The sequence below is a fragment of the Cavia porcellus genome, unplaced genomic scaffold, assembly GCF_034190915.1.
Source record: "Cavia porcellus strain 051 isolate PalLab524CR breed Dunkin Hartley unplaced genomic scaffold, mCavPor4.1 scaffold_28, whole genome shotgun sequence".
NCBI classification, from domain to species: Eukaryota; Metazoa; Chordata; class Mammalia; order Rodentia; family Caviidae; genus Cavia; species Cavia porcellus.
Window position 1 is genome coordinate 27,916,845 of NW_026947511.1, and position 15,757 is coordinate 27,932,601.

General features: G+C 47.3%; 1 protein-coding gene across 1 annotated transcript in view; it reads left to right on the forward strand.

The window, feature by feature from the left end:
- Positions 1-15,757, forward strand: part of Tspan15 (tetraspanin 15) — a 45,520-nt gene that overhangs the window by 9,410 nt on the left and 20,353 nt on the right. The gene's annotated exons all lie outside the window — the stretch shown is intronic.

Sequence of the window (15,757 nt, forward strand, 5' to 3'; positions counted from 1 at the left end):
CGCGTGAAAAGAGGTACACATAGGAAGGAAACGCAGCTCCCAGGAAGGACTTCCTAAAAAGCAGTTAAACCAAACTGCTTGCGGTTCAGGACTGTAAAGGTTCCCGATGCAGCAGGAGTGGTAGCCTGTCATGGGGCACATGTGACCTGGATGTGGCCTGGACCCATGGGGCTGAACTTCAGCTCAGTGGGTATCTGGCTGTCACTGCCTTGCAGAGGGCAGGACCTGGGCCCCAGGCCTCACAGCAGTTGCCCCTGGCCCTAGGACTGTAAGCAGTGATGCCCTCCAGTAGTATCCTCCCCAGCTGGGTGGGGTGTGTCTACAATGCCTGGTGACAGAGGCCAATGTGTGACTTCTCATGATGGAGAACAATGTTCCCAGCAGGGTCCAGGCCCAAGCAGGGGAAGCCAGCTCACACCTCTGCTTAGTTGAGCTCAGCCTCTGATGTGGGCAACTACTGTGAGTGGGTTTTTTTGTTTGTTTTGTTTTTTTTTGAGCAGGAAATTTTATTGAGAGACACACAGTTCCTGAGAGACAGGAGGCGACCCAGAAAGTGGCTTGTCCTGGGCAATTACTGTTGCCTGGCCCTGTCTGTCCCTGTCCCTTGAGAAGCTGGCACTCACTGAGTCCCAGCAGCTACAGACTTAGGTAACCCGGGTGGGGTGGGCAGATGGGCTGGGTCAGCAGCTGCAGGAGGCTCTGGCGGGGACACTTAGTCAGCGCTGGGCTCAAGGCTTCCACAGGGCTGGCAATGGCCACTTGACTCTGCCCCAAGGCAGAGGGGAGGTGGACTCTACATTCAGAGTGGAAATGAGACAGGGCAGGAGTTGTCCAGGGCCCCACAGATCCCAAAACGGGCTGGGACTTGTTTGATCACTGCCTTCCTTCCCCATCAAGGTCTCCTGTGTGCTGAGGCCTCACCTGGAATGGAATTTGATTTTCAGCCAGACTCTCCTCACCCCGCCCTTGCTGCCCTCTGTCTGGCTGTGCCCTGAACTCTCCCAGTTGTCTCTGTGAAGCTGACAACAAGCAAAGTCCTTCCTCTGGCTCTGGGGGGCTCCTGGACAAGTTGTTTTCTAGCCGTTCTTGCACGTAACCCCCAGCAGCTGTGTAAATTGGCTCTTTGCTCCCTGTTACTGTGACAACAAAGGCAAAGAAAGTGACTTGCTACTGTGTGCTTAAGGTGGAGAGGTTTGTTCCTTAGGTAGAGCCTCTTTCTTAGAGGCGAACTCTTTAGGGATGGGTTGTTTATTCATTGGTGTGGTTGTTTAGCCACTCACCAAACATTTCCTTGGCATCTAGGAGCCTGGAAAAGCAAGGGTGCCAGGAGCCCGGAGAAGCAAGGGTGCCAGCTCCATGGGGTAGGGGCCAAGGCTGTCCTAGAAAAGAAGGTTGGGTGCTAATCAGTGTGGCAAAGGAGAGAGCAAATGGACCTGAGTGTCAGAATTCTCCTGGTCCAGGTCACATCTGGCTCTCTGAGCTGGTCCCATTATCCGGAAAGAAGCTATTCTTTTTCTCTTTCTTGGAGAGGGTGTGCCAGGGGTGGTAACTCTTGTTCCTGATGAGGGAGGGTGGCTGGCAGTGCAGAGCACTGGCCTGAGCGCTGGGACAACTGGGTCACAGCTGCTAACTGATAGCTAATTTGCTGTGTGACCTTGTAGGAGTGACTGCCTCTATCTGGGCCTCAGATTCCCTTCTGCAAAATAAGCAGGGGCTGGGGGTGTTTGGCCAGGTCAGCTTCCATCTGCTGGCACCTGGGGGTCTACAACAGGATGGAGGTGACCCCTAAAGGACTTTACAAGTCTAATCTGCATATGTTAAGCGTAATGTACATTAAAGAAAATAATTAGTTCTTCACATCTGCAGTTTTATAGGTCCAGTTATTTTAGGTCCAGACTTTGTTTTCAGAAGAAAACTAAATTGGTTTAAAAAAAAAATCAGAGCCAGGTGTGGCAGCACACCCTGATAATCCCACCCCTCAGGAGGCTGAGGCAGGAGATTTGCGGCAACTTTGAGGTTAGGCTGGGCCATGTAGTGAATCAAGGCCAGCCTGGACTGCGTAGCAAGATTTTGTTTCAAAAACCAAAGCAAAGAGATCAGCCTAGTCATAGTGCAAGTCGCTGGCCAAGAGAAGGGCCAGAGCTTGGAGATGTGGGCATTCCCGGCGGCCACTTCTGCTCCTTTCTGGGAACTTGGGTGTTGCGCCACCTCCAGTCATTGAGAGGAGGAACTGGGATCCTCATTCTGTGTCACACACCTCACAGTTTACCTGGTAGCTTCGCCATGGCAGTGATGTGTAACTGACCTTAGAGAAGCAGGGCTCAGAGAGGACTCGGGCTGCGCAGTGTCATGCATCTGCCTGGAGGGCTCACTGTCCTGTGGGCCTGCTGTGAGCATCTCCTCTTGTCCTACCTTTCTTAAAGCAGGCGAGGTAGACAAGGTGCTGAGCCATCCTCTCCCCTCCGCTGCAGGGCTCTTCCCCAGGCCAGCAAAGAGCAGACTCAAAGCCCCCGGCATCCTGTCCTCTGTAGATTCGCCTGCGTGGCTAATAGGTAGGTTCTCGTTGTAGCCTGTATTTAGCTCCAGTTAGTAGTTAGTGAACTACCAGATTTGGGCATTAATTCCAGGTGCAGGAGGCTACCCCACCTCAGACCTCTTGCTGTGCTTCCTGAAGCTCCCCTGCCAGCTGCTGGGGTATTCTGGCCTCAGGCAAGGGGCAGCACAGGCCTGCAAGCAGAATTCCTTGTGGACAACACAGGCTTGGGGTTGCCTGCTCAGTTTTTGTTGTAAAATAATTCAAAGTCATGACAAAGTTGAAGTAGGATCTTTCCTGCCACTTCAGGGGATTCTGCAGGTATGAAACAGGTCACCCCCAATGGCTCAGTATGTTTCCTGGGGGGAGAGGGGATTTTTTTTTTGGTATAACTACATCATTTTTATGACTGTGGAAATGCCAAGTTCAAGATGGGCATGGTAGCACACATTTGTAATATTAGTCCTCAAGAGGCTGAGGCTGGAGGATTGTTGTGAACTCAGAGCCAGTCTGAACTGCACACTGAGGCCATGTCTCAAAAACAAAACAAAGAAAATACCATGTTCATGTTAAAAGTACCCCAAATGTCTCTAAGGTCTTTTGTACATTAAAACAAAAGTTAGTAGCCAGCATCCCAGTCCATGCAGTGTGGTGGCTTTTGTTTTGACCAAAGACTCTCTTTGCATCTGAAACACAAGGGATGATCTCTGGAGCCCTGAATGTCACAGCTGTGATCCTGGGAGGACTATCGTGTGTTACTGACTGTGTTGTGCTAGATCTGCCAAGATCTGCTGGACCTGAGTCTCTCCTTGCTTAGGGAATATGCAGAAAGCAGATAAGGAGCCAGGTATGGGGGGCTGTGATCCTAGCACTTGGACGGCTGAGGCAGGAGGATTGCTCTAAGCTTGAGGTCTGCCTGAACTGCATAGTGAGACCCTGTCTCAACAAGCAAGCAAGCAAACAAATAAACAGAAAGGAGGTCCCAAAAGGGATTTGGGGACCCCTTGTGAATTTTTCCTCACACAAATGTTAGCCCCTGTTCCTGATTTGGGACATAAGACTAATTTTGTCATCAAGGCCCATAAATGTCAGATCCATGTTTACTCTTTAGAATATTTCTATTGATGAATTGTTAATTTTGATCTTATCAGTTTCATTATATTAAACACTGAGTACTTAATACGAAAATACCACAAAAATAAAGTGTTGAGTTTTTAATATTTGTTGTTTGTAAAAAAATCAAAATGTCAGCATTGGTGTTTTGGTTATGAAATCTAAAAAAGAACATCAGAAATAAATTCCTATATGAACTACAATGAAAATGCTTTCTTTTGGTACTGGGATCAAACTTAACCTCACGCTTGCCAGCAGGTGTTTATGCTACTGAGCTAAATGCTAAATCCCCAGCCCTACAATGAAAATACTAATAGCAATCTACAAAGAAAAAGAAATTTCAATTACTACGCCTTAGGCAGTCTGCACACACACCAACAGTATGTTCCATGGACACACAGCACTTACACTGACAGCACACGTCTTTTGCTTTCCTGGTCTTTTTATAGGACATTCTTGACATCTCAGTGGTGTTGCTGTTTTGCTAGGAAGTTCTTATATCATCAGTGTATAGTTAACAGGATTATAAACTCAAAATAAATTATTGAATTCTTAATATGTGTTGTGCATTTAGAATAGACATCAATATTTTCATATCAGCCGTGTACTGGCTTACAGAACCGAAAAGATAGCATCAGAAATAAATTCCTATATGAACTAAAGTGAAAATATCAAAAATAAATAGGCACAAAAATAAATCTTGCTTCAGCTACCACAAAAATAAATCTTGCTTCAGCTGTCACACTGAAGGCCATCTTCACACATGACAACTGCATGGTCCACGCACACATCTTGCCTTCACTGACGGCACTTGTGCTTAGCTTTCCTTTCCTATTGTGGCAGTCTGGTCACCTCTCTTCTCTTCCTGTTTTGTCAGGAGCTTCTTGCTATACTATACAGCATGCACTTAGCAGGGAAATCAGATGTCAATTAAATAAAATATCAAATATGTAATGAGTGCTTAGAATAGATATCGACATTTTCACATCAGTTACTTACTTCCTTACAAAAATAAAAACCTATGTGAACTCAGTGTGAACACACACAAAAGTCTATCTTGGAAATAACCCTTATTTCAGCTATCACACCCAGGCAGGCTTCTTCACACATATTCCATACGCAGGATCGCTTACACTGCTGTCGAGGATGTTTTGTTTTCCTTTACTTTCCTGTAGGGCACAGTGGACATCTTTCCGGTTTTCCTGTTGGGGTAGTAGGTCTTTTGATGCTGTGCCTGCCAGTGTCAGCTCACCAGTGTGCTTCACAGATTTTTTGTGTAGTTCCTCAGGCAGAAACATTTTGCTTTTCTTTACTGTAAATGATCTCTTCTGAGCTCTAGTCCCATTCCTTTAAGAAAATTTCTCTGTGATATTTTGCACTTGTTATTTCCTTTGCAAACTATCAAACTATTTATTCTATGTTTAGAATGGAGTAAACCACAACCAGTGCCCAATGTTTTGTGTATCAAGTGACATCATAGTTGCTGCATAACTCAACAACATCTCCTTCATTTTTGGTATTGTTGTAGAAAGTTTCCATCTCAGGTTTCCGTTTTGTCAAGGCTTCCCTCTCAGTATTTCTGTCATAGTGAAATGTTGACATCAGCAGTTTGTTTTTCTTTTCCATATATAAGGTCAATGTTATATCTCTCTAAAACCCAAAGATTGTACTGTATAATTATGTTTTGAAGTTGCAACATTTCATTTAGAATTTCTGCGCAACATTTCATTTAGAATTTCTGCTTTGTTCCTGTGTAAGGTTCTTGCTCTGGTCAACTCATGCTCTGTTAGTAAATGTAATGTTAATTGGAAACCAGTAAACCGATTGTCGAATGTCACATTCTGATTAGTTTGGAAGGTAGGAACAACAAGTGTGTTCACAATATCATTTTTGAGTGTGTGTGTGTGTGTGTGTGTGTGTGTGGTACCAGGGATTGAACTCATGACCTTGTGCTTGCCAGGCAGGCGCTTATGCTACTGAGCTAAATCCGTGGTCCCTTACAACATCATTTGGGATATTACTGTATGAATAAGGACCTGATGGCTACAGTGAAAGGATAAATGTCTAAATTGAACGTATAATAGGTCTTTGCATCTACAAGGGCGTACATTTTTATACCTTATTTTGATGCATTACTTTCCTGTAAGTCTTTTACACTCCAGCAGTCACCATGAGAAATCTGTGCTAAGTATGGTGGACTTATGAATGCTTTCGGTTCAGCTAATGAGGTATCATAATAAATACATTTTAAATTATGGCTATTGGTGCATACAGAAAGTTGTATTTCAACCTTTGTGTATTTCACAGCATACAGTAGCATTTTGTCTGTTGCAGTTTGCATCATTGAAGGTGGTGCTGGCATTCTATCCAATTCATTTCAGCCCTGTCAAGACCCTCACTCTAATTCAAACTTAGTTCTAAACTTGGATCATTCCATTTGGTTGAGTGGCCATTTTGCAACGTTTTGACAAATCAAATGTGTACTCTCGTTGCTGTTTTCTTCCTTATCTGAATCAAGGAGGTCTGCATTCTCTGTGTCTGTATCAGTCAAATCCACTACACTTCGCTGTCCCAGGAACTTTGGCTCACATGGCCACGTCAAAGACATAGTCATCGTCACTATCATCACCATCTTCACCCCCACCACTCTTCTGTTATGAAAGCATGTATTTTATCACAATGGATTATCATCGTTCATGCATCAGTGAGCTGATAATTCACTTTGACTTCCTCCAAAACTTGCAAATCTGGTTTTTCATATGCAACTGTATTGAACTGGGCTATTTCTACCAGAAAAATCAAAGAAAACTTTTTTTAAAAAGAAATCCTGAAGCTTCTTATTCCTGCCAGATGGATCACTCTACCAGTCTGTCAAATGGTGTTGAACCCCTGTGTGGTTTGAGAACCCCTCAAATGGTGTTGAGTATTTGTAAGTGGAGCTGTGATGGGGGACACTTCATCCTCATTATTATTTTTTTCCTAGAAATTTAGACCCACAGAAAACACTTAAGAGTTCAAAGAATACTTAGGTGCCTTTGAATTACCAGTTGTCATCTTGTCTCACCATCTCTTTAAATATACTGTTGCAGAAAAACCAATATCAAACCAAATGGAAGACTCTGCACTGATATAGAAGATCACTGTTTTTTTTGTGCTAGCGGGCTAGTGGGACCAAGTCCAAATCACTAGCAAAGAGCCAGCTTTGAGACCAGTTTAGATATAGTCTACAAGCAGGAAGTACAAGGCGTTACATGATTGGTTACATGGATTAAATTAAGTCATATATTATCAGGAAAACTAATTGAGTATATTTGCTTAAAAGGAATTATTTATCATAACATAGGAACATCTTGGGAATGAGGGGAGAGGGTTCAAGTGGAGCAAGCAGAATTAAAAAGTATCTTTGACTGAGTTACTTGATCCCAACAAAAGTCCTGAAGCCAGTTAGAAACAATATATTTTCTTAATTAAAGGAAATATAAGCTGAGAATAGTCAAATTGGCCCAGTGCATTATCAGAAGAAAAGCAGCTGGACTCAGACTGTCCAGGCTGACTGAATTCAGCGGAGTGTTTGCATGACAGGCAGCAGAAGCATAGGCAGAGCTACTATTTGATTTTAACTTGCTATGAAGTATCTGTAAGTTATTCTATAACTGTACCTTTACTAATCAAGTAAGTGTGCCCTTACACTATAACTGTGACCCACCAACACCATTTCTTTTCTGCCAATTCCATTGAAAGAAATCCTAAATACTCCTGGGCTCAGCCTTCAAAAACAGCATTCCTGAGTACACCACCATTGTCTGAAAAAATCATTATGAAATGAAACACCAACCGGTATTCAACTTGTATTCAAATTTTGTTGGTTGTTCCTTGGTTATAATAAGAACTACATTGTCTTTCAGAACCTGAGGGGACTGGTCCTACTGCCCCCCACCCCCCATATCAAATTCTGAGGTCATTCAGATGGGTGTGGTTTTGGGGCTGGGTGTGGTGGCACACACCTAATCTCAGCACTGAGGTGGCCAAGACAGGAGGATCCCTACAAGTTAGAGGCCATTCTGGGGTACCTAGTGAGTTTAAGGCCAGCCTAGACTACATAGTTCTCAGACTGCATACTACTCTGTCTCATAAAACAAACAAAAACAAAATTTGACAAAAAGGTTTTATTTTGTACATAACCTATGCACGCATCCTCCTATGTACTCTGAACCATCTCTAGATTAGTTGTAATCCCTAATGTTGCATGAGGACTGCATAAATCACTGTTATGCTGTGTCGTTCAGGGAACAATGTCAGAAAAGCAAAGTCTTTACCTGTTTCATATGGATGTAAATTTGGGGGATATTTACAATCCACACAGCAATGCAAACCTAGAAGTCACATCCTGGCTGCCACATTCTAGTTGTCAGGTGTGTGTGTGTGGGGGGGGGGGGAGGGCAAGTAAGAAAAATGCAATGTGTTAGTGTTCTAGAGAGAAATCACACGGGAAAGCGGGCCAGGGAAGCTGGGGAAAGGATTGTGACCTGGGAAGGTAACACTTGACCAAGTAAGGGTCCAAGCCTCGCTGCTAATATGGGTGCATGTGTAGACCTTGGCAGGTGTTGTGACTTCCAGAACAGCAAGAGCTGGGGCGGCTGAGAGGGAGTGTGTGTTCAGGGGTGCATGTGTGTGTCTGTGTGTGTGTGTGTTGGGGACTGTGGCTTTTGCTTTGAGTGGCAGCAGCTGCTGGAAGTTTGCAGAGAAGTGATTGATTGTGACTCGTGACTGGAAGATACTCAGCTTGCATGAGGAGAACAGACTGAGGAACGGAGGTGCAGGTGGCAGGAGGCCAATTGGAAAACTTCCCCACAGTCACCAATTGTGAGGTGACAGTGGCTTGTGGAGGTGGTGAGAAGCAGGTAGACCTGTCAGTAAAGGGAAACCACTAAAAAAAGGAAGTGGAGACTCACATGCTCAGATTAATTTTGAAGAGTGCTGTCACCCACAGAACTTCACGCAACACTAGCCTCACCCAGAGGCAGGGCCCTGTTATCCTGGAGGAAGGTGCCGTATAGGGAGGGGTGAGCTGTTCAGGCTGGGATGGCTGGGCTGCACCTCCTGCCGCAGGCCTGGGAATTGCTCTCACTGGAAACGTGCAACCATAGCCAGATTTCCAGGAAACCACAAAGCAAGTCCAGATGTTTATCGGGTCAGCAGGTCAAGAGCTTCCGAGGGCTCAAAGTCAGTGAGGAGGTTCCAGATGTGGGAGATGCATGATACACAGAAACCACAAGTATCCCACCCAGGCCTTCATCATCCTGGGTCCAGGATGATGTCAGCCCTGAAGGAGATGGTGGTACGAGGTGCTCAGTTCTGCACACACTGGGAGCCCCTCTCAAGTGCTGCATCAAGCTCAAAGCATTTCCTTCGGGAGCCCCACCTCGTTCTTCCCAGGTATATGGCAGAGCATTTCAGAGGCAAGCAGATCACAAGGGGAGCAGGTCTGGGAATCCTGTGCCCTCATCAGCCAAACAGTAACATCTGCAAAAAACCTGCACCATCATTCGCACTTAACTTTTTGCTTTCTGGAAGTTTTTTTTTTTTTTTTTAATTGGAATGCTATTTATGTTAATGTGTAAATTTGTTATTTCAGAATGAATGAATAAATATTTAAATATGCCTCAGACTTAATTAGTGATAAATTGATAAATGGCGTTGATGAAAACTACAGCTCTAGAATCCTCAAGAATTTTTGAGTTTGGGGACCACGGGCTTACAACCATGCGTAATGGCCACTCAGTAAACAGATGTTGAATGAGTGAATTAACTTCTTGGCTTCACCCCTGAGACCTGGGTTTGGTGTCTTCCCGGTCTGGTTCCCTGTTGTCATCCTCTGTGTGTCCTTCACGTGCAGTGTGAAATCCTTGTCCCTCTTGTCCACCTTTAGGGGTTCCTGCTTGGCCAATAAATTGATTCAGTCCAAACATCACCTCCTCCTGGAAGCCTTCTGTGACTTGGCCTGTTTCATTTACCGGCTCCTCTGCTCCAGTCCTCTGCACACTTGATCCCCTGTGCCCTAGAGGTTCGCCAGCTTTGCCACCTTTGTGGTACATTGGTGTGTCACTCACCAGAGGGGCCCTGTGCAAGCAGCAAGTAGGTCCCACCTGCTCATTCCTGATACACACATAGTCAGAGCTCGCTGAAAAATGTGGAATCAGTGGATGTTGCCTTGGAGTTGGGAATAGGATTCTTCCCATTCCCTCCAGTTAACCTTGGTCCAAATTGGCTCTAAAGGGGAAATGGTTTCCAGCAGCTGATTCAGGTCTTAAAATATCTGAATTACAACAGCACAACATACTCTTTGGGAAGAAATAACATTTACTGAGCACCTGCTGGGTGCCCGGAACTTTGCACAGCATCTTGTTTCAGGGGCACTGTGGTTTCTTTGGCCCATTGGAGCTGGCTTGGCTCGTCACTTTCCATTTGGCTTCTGTGGCAGATGTGCTCTGGAACTAAGCCCCAAACTTCCTGTAAACTCCTGGGACGCCCTTAAATACACACACACAGTGAGTTCCATCTGTGAAGTTGTTGAGCTCAGAGTTGGGGAGTATGTTGCTGGATTCTGCTGCCACACTCTGCATGCAGTGACAAGGTGACAAACACCTTGAACAATCCTTTCAGTGGGGTCATTAACACTGGAAATATCACTACCAATGGGGGCTTCACATTACTAGTTCCATAGGGGCTGGGAAGCAGAGGGAGAAACCTGCTGCTTGGGTGACCCGGGAAGGTTTCCTGGGAGGAGGCGGCCCTGGCTGAGCTTTGGAGTCTGGGTATTAGCCTTCTTTGGCTTCATCGTAATGGTCTTTTTTCTGAGGCTGCTGTGGGATGCAGTGCTGGAGGCTGGGAGAGCCACAGCATCTCGGTCTCCTATGGACTTTGCCCATGCAGAAGTGTGACATCCCTGGGGGAAGCTGAATTGGGGGTGGTGACTCGTGGGTGATACCCACGAGTATCAACGTGGCAGCCTGTGGACAAGGAGAGGACTTTGCATCACCATAGGCTGCAGATGTGAGGGATTCTGGGAGGGGCCAACTGGGTGAGCTTCCATGGACTCCTGGGAGAGGAAAGGGGCTCTCATGACCAGCAGAGAAATGAGGCCCAGAGAGGGAAAGGTTGCATAGGGACTGGTGGCAGATCTGGGGTTAGGACTTTCACATGCCAGCACAGTCCTCCCTGTGACCTGGACCTGTCTGGAGTCACCAGCTTTGAGGAGGGCACTGTATAGTCTTTAAGGCTCTGCCCAAGCCAATGATACTTGTGATCCAGTTACCTCTTCTGCCTTCCGACCTGAGTGACAAAGGGGCGAAGGCCTGAAGGTGGTGTGGGATTCCTCACCAAGGCGCGGAGGAGTAGACCAAGGGACCGCATCTATAACAAGGCTGTTTGATCATTTTTTCTCCAGATGTAAAACTAAGGCTACCATTGAAAACAGTGACCATGAAATGCCCAGTGGGCTCCATCATTGCTGCAGCTGGGCAGAGACAGCCCCTAATCAACTCATATGTGTCCCCTTCCTGGGTGGCAGCCTCAGCCCTCTCTGTGCTGGAATTTTCTTTGTCTTTTCTGTCCTCCCTACCCTCACTGGTCCCCCCATCTCTTCCTGCTCCTTTTCAAGTGGCTCCCTCTGATTTTGGGGCTTCTCTCCTCTCAGCAGCCCAGACAGGTTGGGAGGTGAGCCTTCTCCATTCCTTTGTCTTCACGCTGGGTCCTGCAGAACACTCTCAGGCCAGCAGGACCGGGCCTGCCAGACCAGTTCCTGTGGCCAGCTGAGGGTTCTGAAATGCTACTGGGACCTGCAGTGAAGCCATCAGAGAGGACAAATGTCATCTCACAACCTCTGTGAGCTTCAGTCTCCTTTTAAAAGAGTCTGAGAGAAAGATAGCCAGGTACACACATCCACCCTGGCCAGCAGCCTACTCCACTGAGCAGCGGGGCCTCGGCATCCTGGGTGCTCGGGGCTTCAGGGAAGGCAGAGCCCGAGGGAGAAGAGCCCACAGAGGTGTACCCTCCAGTGCTCATCCCGGCAGGGACCCCCCCACCCCACATAGCTCTTCATCCCTAGGGTTCCCAAGGCCATCTCCCAGGACCCCAGGGCCATACCCCATCCCTGTCCTCAGCTAGAGCACTATCTCTAGGCCTGGGGTCCTGCCTGTGGTGGCCAGACTGGGAGACTCTGTTCTCATGGCTGGGACCAGATGATCAGGGTGTCCACACTGTCTTCAGCTTCAGTTGGCCTCAGTTCCTGAGTCTGACCTGGAGCCTACTGGGGCTGAGGTGGAGAGGATATGGCAGACACCCTGACACCATTACCAGTGACTGGGGACACAGCCCAGGGAGGCAAGTTTTACACCTCACTGTTCAGACTCACAAGTATCAAGAGACAGGTCAGAAAGAAAGGTGTGTGTGGGGGGTGGATGGTTCTTGGCTCCCCTTCCACCTGTGGCTGTTTCCATGGTTTCTATATTCAACATGAATCACTCTTGTCCTCAAGCTTCCAGGGCTCTGTTCCAGACTGGGATCACAGAGTTTCTTCTTTGGACTTGGCGACATGGGAAGCAATAGCATGTCTCAGACTCTGTTCCTCCAGCCAGTATGTTGGGCACGGAGGGCTCAGGTGCATGAAGCCAAACTCCTGCATCTTTCAGGCCCCACTCAAAGGTCCCTCTCTAGTTTCCCAGGAGGAAGCAGCTGCTCTGCATCCTCAGAATATCCTGGTCTTATTCACTCCCACCCGCCTGTCCCGATGCTGTGATCTAGAGGGGCCAGGCGAGGTCAGCCTCCAGCCCCCACGCTTCCTGTGTTGTTTCTGATTGGAAATTCCACTCTGCCCAGCTGGGTTGAATAACTGGGACTTGCGAACCTGCCAGCCTCACTCCTTCACAGGCTGGAATGTGCTGAGTGCACGTGGGACTCTTTCAAATCAAGTGTCTGCAGACAGGAGGGCAGCACAACAGACCAGCATGCCCACACTGCCTCCTGGACGGGCTTGTTTTCCAAAGGCCACGGCCCCCACTGTGGGCCCGGCAGGACGGTCTTCCTTCCCAGCCATGCTTCGAGACACTGCCAAGCGGGACAGCTGGAGAGAGGTGGAGGGCAGTGTTATTTAGAACAAACAATGAAGAGGAAAGATATAAAGAGGGAGAAACTGAGCTCAAGGGCAGGAAGACCTGATAGAATAAAAATGATGATTGTCCCCAAGGTTATCTGTTGATCCTCAGTGTCCCCCCTACCATAATCATCATTCAGACTGATAATTCTAAAATGTATATGGAAACATCTAGATCCATGAATGTCCAGCACACTTAATGAAGAAGGCAGGAAGGAGGGACTTGGATTACCAGATGCCAAGATGTGTTATGAAGCTGTAGTCACTATAACATGGTGGGAATGACCAGGGAAAGACAAAAGCCATCAGTAGATCCAGGCATATGCATAACCTCAGGGTGAGGCGTGGGTGAACCTCAGAGCAGATCAGTGGGGACTGGAGGGCTGCCTAACAACTGGTACCACGTGGCTCTCTACTCTGAGCCTTCTCTGAGAAGTGAGGTCGTGACATGACCATGGGCTCTGAGCTAATGTGCAGAACCCAGGGTTCCAGCTCCTGTCTCTTTTGCAAAGTTTGCCTTTTGCAGTGCCCTGATTTGGATAGAAGAGAGGCTGAGACAGAAGCCTGCTGAGCTGGGGTGGGCTTGGCCCAGGGTCCGGTGGGGTTTGGTGGTTGAGTTGATGAAGGACAGTTTGGGGTTTCACCTGGCCAGAAGCAGGGACCCTGTTAGCCCTGTTTTATTCTAAATCTTCCCCAGGACTTGGGGAGGGGCTGTTTATTCCCCATCTACTTGCAAGTTAGGGCCCTGAAAAACGCTTCGTTTTGGTTCAACACAGAGCGCTGGGGCTTTCAGTGCCCAGTGAGATGTTCCTAGAACGAAGCCGGTCTTAGGGCTTTCCGTCCAGAAGTTCTGACATCTCCTTCTCACTTGCATGCCAGTTCCAGAGCCCTGTGCTCCTCTCCATGGCAGGAAATATAGCTTGCTTTACACAGACCACGGCTTCTTCAGTTTTTGTTCCAGAAGCCCCTTTGGCTCTGTGAACAAGATACCACAACAAAATATTTAAATACATGAAAGTAGATGTACAACCTTCCAAAAGAAACCAATTATATTGAGATAAAATGATTAAAATGAAGTAAAACCAAATTTATAATCAGTAACAATGCTGTTCTGTTTTTTTTTTTAACATGATTCTTTACCACTGCATTAAATCCCAAGTTCTACTATTGGATTTAATACTGCTATAACATTGAATGAGAATTACTAGTGATACTTTAAGGCTTGTGCAATAACTGTAATGTGATTTCTATTGCAGACAAAGTCACAGGTGCTGTTAACCTCCTTAGTTTGTTCCCCACATTCCAACTGGAAGAAATGTTTCAGTAAGAGAGTATGTTAGTCAGCTTTACATAACTGTAACAAATACTTGAGCTGATCGAATTATGAAGAGGAAACATTTTTGTTGGCTCACAGTTTTAGAGTTTCCAATGTATGACCTACTGGCCCAGTTGCTTTTGGGTAACACATCATGGGACAGCCTGAAGCAGAAAGAAAGTTCTCACGGTGATGCCAGGGAAGCAAGAAAGAGGAGGAAGGGCCAGGGTCCCATCATCCTCTCAAGGATAAGCCTTGAAGACCTCCCACCAGGCTGTACCTGCTAAAGCTTCCAACACCTCCCAATAGCACCACTCAGGGGTGGCCTGAGGGTTGGCCAAGCTTTAGCACATGAGCCTTTGGAAGACATTCAAGAGCCAAACAGCAGCAGAGGTGAATGAAATGAAAGAGATGCCTTTTTCCTCCAGTCTGGTTCCACGACTCCCTGAGTTCCATGTATAGGACTATCATTTCCAGAGTCTCTCAGTCTCCCTTCCCCCATATGTCGCCTTCTGATCCCTATGACTCTGACTCTACAGAGCCTAACACAGAGCTTAGAACACAGTCAGAGCCCAGTTGATGCCTTTTGAGGTAAAAACAGACCTTTAAGCATACGGGTGGGCCACCAGTAACCAGATGCTTCCTGAAGGACATACAGATGCTGGAAGGCTTCCCAGCAGCTGCACAGAGCTGGGCCTGCCCCTGCATAGGAGGAAGTTGATATCTAGGCTGCCAGGGTTCAGAAGGGACCCAGGTCATCGTGGGTGAGAGGTCTCCTTTGTAGCCTGTAGAAGATGCTCCCTGGCTACAAAGCCCTGTGAGCTGCCAGGAGCACGCTTTTTCTCTCTGTAACCCCAAATGGGCATGCTGTGCTCCCCTAGCCCCAGCCCTGTTTAGCTGAAGCTGTCCTGCTTGACAAATAGGCCATTTGCTTCCTGTACTGGGGCTGGAGTGGCTGGCTGCCTGGGAAGAGCTATAATTAGCAGAGAGGAGCGGCAGGGATTGCATGCTGGCATTGACAGATACTTTTATACTCAGAAGGGTAAACTGATGTCATTAGAGATGTAAATATCATTTGGAAATTTCAGAGTTCCTGGGAAGGTTCATGCCAGCCTCTCCCCATGTCCAGTGCCCCCTGGACACTTAGACAGGGAGCCCAGGTGGGCCTGGGTTGTATAGGGAGCCACATAGGCTTGTCCTGGTCCATCAGAAAAGGGGCCCGTGAGCACTTGGTGCACAGTGGCAGGGGATTCGGGAGGCCTGTGTTTGCATTGGCCACGTTCTTTTCCCAAGGCTTCTGTGGTCTGGAAATGTCACAAAGCCAATCAGTAAGGTAAGGAAGTGGCAGTGCTTTCTAACCAGACCCAGGGGAGCTTTTTTTTCTACCAGCAAAGTTGTCCTGGAGTGATTGAGGGGCTCTGGGGAACCTGTAAAACCGACCACTGACTGGCTTTTTGCCGAAGGCCGAGGTTGGCCTTGCCAGGGAATTGGGGCCAGTGACAGTTCTGGGATTTGGTGTACAGTTTCCGAAGCTGAGCACTTGTACACAGATGCACAGGCTGAGGCCACAAGGGGGACGAGGACAGTGGGGAGGCGAGGGAGGTGACAGGGCCCACGTGCGCATCCTGCTGGAGAAGGGGAATCT